Consider the following 2,683-nt stretch of genomic DNA (forward strand, 5'->3'; position numbering starts at 1 on the left):
GGGTGTAGGCTGAGCCTCTTCTCGTCTCCAGAAGTGGTGCTGTACACAGGAGTTAGGTGCCCAGTAGGAGTGATGTGCCTTGCCTGGTTGAGGCTTGACTGTAAGTGGTGAGTAGGTCCAGAGTGGAGGACGGTCCCTTGAGAAGAGAGTGGAGGGGGATGGGGCACAATCAAAGTCATAGGGGCAGCTTGGCTTCTGTAAGCAGATCCTCTCTCCTTTGTTCGCGTCTCGCCTCCGTGACTTTGGAGGACTTGCATACTTTTGTTCACCGCATAGTTCTAAAAAGCTGCAGATTATGTCTGTTTTGGGTGAATACCGAGTTTGGATCAAGGGTGACGATTGTCTTCTGGCCAGATGCTCAGGTAATTCTCTCCTTTTATAAGACAGACACTGGGGGAAAAAGGATTTTGAACAAACCGCCCTTTTAGCTTCTGTTCAATATACTAAGTAATATTTTTGGCCAACTAGGCAGAAAGTGAATTTTATTTAAAAAAAGTCGAGCAGAATTGACGGGCAGACTAGAGGCTGAGTTTCCAGGATCTACACCCTAGGTCATGACACAGAATCTGGATAGGAAGACTGCTGCCCTTTTACAAAGCCCTGCTGCCCCCGACCCTTTCATCACAGCAGCCTTCACCCCATTCTCTCCTGGGTCGCCCACTTGTGGGTAGTACTCTGACTCGGTCATGTGCCTTCCTCAAGACAAGGAAAGCCGGGATTTGTATTTTTACTCCCATAAGGAGAAGGCAAAATGCACCCATGGAAGTTCAAAGGAAGAAATGTCCTAATTACAGAAAGTGATCATACAGGTGCAAATGTCTGCTTAAAATAATACTCAGAAATTGTTAGCCCTTCTCTGTTGTTTGTTTTTAATTCCAAAAGTGAATGCCCACTTCTCACTTTGGTAGAGGTGATACAAAGATGCTTTTAGACAGTCAGGCTCTGTTGAGGCTCTTGCTAACCCACCTTCTTTCTTTACTACATCTATTTATTTTTTTATAAAGATTTATTTATTTTAGAGAGCAGGAGGGGCAGAGGGAAAGGGGGAGAGAGAAACTCAAGCAGACTCCATGCTCACGGAGCCCAACGCAGGGCTCGATCTCATGACCCTGAGATCACAACCTGAGCCGAAACCAAGAGGCGGACGCTGATTGCGCCACTCAGGCATCCCAGCCCACCTGCTTTCTTAATGTAGCTGATGAAAAGTGAAGGTCTTTTCCCATCAGAGGTACCTCCTCTATTACAAAAGAGCAAGCACAAAAAAAGGCTGTAGAGAGAAAAATTCTAGGTGGCAGAACCCCTCAGGCTAACCTGGCTTCACATGAAGGATCTCTTAGGAGTGGGACCACTGCTCCTCTAGGCCAGCTGCCATGTCCCCTGTCTTGCTTTATGCAGGAAGAACTTGCACATGTCAAATGGCCACATGTCCCTGGGCCCTGTCTTGCTCTCCTCCCCACATCGCCACCACTACCCTCCCTTGTGGCTTTGCCTTGTCCTATGGCTGCCAGTGGTTGTGAGTTCTTGAACTGTGTATTATTTAGGGTTCTCCAGAGAAATATATCCAGTAGGATGTAGATATATGCGAGGTGAGATGTATTATGGGAATTGGCAAATGTGATGATGGAAGTGACAAGTCCCACAATATGCTGTTTACCACAAGCTGGAGAACCAGGAAAACCGGGGCAGGTATAGGTTTTCAGTCTGAGTCCGAAGGCCTGAGAACCAGGATCTGATGTCTGAGGGCAGGAGAAGATCAATGTCCCAGCTCAAGAAGAAAGAGAATTCACCCTTCCTCTGCTTTTTTGTTCTCTTAGGGCCCTCAACAGACTGGGTGAGGCCCACCCATGCTGGTGAGGGCAGATCTTCTTTACTCAGTCTACTGATGCAAATGCTATTCTTTTCTGGAAACAGCCTCACAGACAATGCCAGACGTAACGTTTTACCAGCTGTCTGGGCACCTCCTAGCCCAGTTGGTACATAAAATTAACCATCATGAACAGCTCTTCAGTGTGAGATTCAAGTGGACTTCAACGTCTTCATTCTGCACTTCCTCAAATAAATACAAACCAGGAGCGCCTTGTGGGCTCAGTCAGTGAAGCATGGGGACCTTTGATCTCTGGGTCATGAATTCGAGCCCCACGTCGGCAGAGATTACATACATACACATAAATAAATACTATCAACTTGATTTGTGTGAGTCTGTCAGGGAAGTCCAAACCCTATAAAATCATTAAGTGGAATGCTTCAAATCACACACCCAAGTACCCTTTTGTTAACACTGTTCCAAGGACCCCACAATAACGTCAGTTTCAAATTTGATAATTAAATTGCCTCTGGAATTCCAGAATGGGGCAGCAATTAACATCTTGAAAATTCATTTAAAACAAAAAAAGATTTTATTTATCCATTTGACAGGACAAGCAGGGGGAGTGGGAGAGGGAGAAGCACAATGCCCGCTGAGCAGGGAGCCCAATGTGGGGCTTGATCCCAGGACCCTGGGATCATGACCTGAGCCAAAGGCAGACACTTAACCAACTGAGCCACCCAGGCGCCCAAAAATTCATCTTAAGTAATAAGGGTTCATGCTATGATCACACTTTTTTTTTTTTTAAGATTATTTATTTATTTATTTATGTGACAGAGAGACAGCCAGCGAGAGAGGGAACACAGCAGGGGAGTGGGA

Source organism: Ursus americanus, chromosome 21 (genome assembly GCF_024610735.1).
Source record: "Ursus americanus isolate L20-20 chromosome 21, mUrsAme1.1.p, whole genome shotgun sequence".
Taxonomy (NCBI): domain Eukaryota; kingdom Metazoa; phylum Chordata; class Mammalia; order Carnivora; family Ursidae; genus Ursus; species Ursus americanus.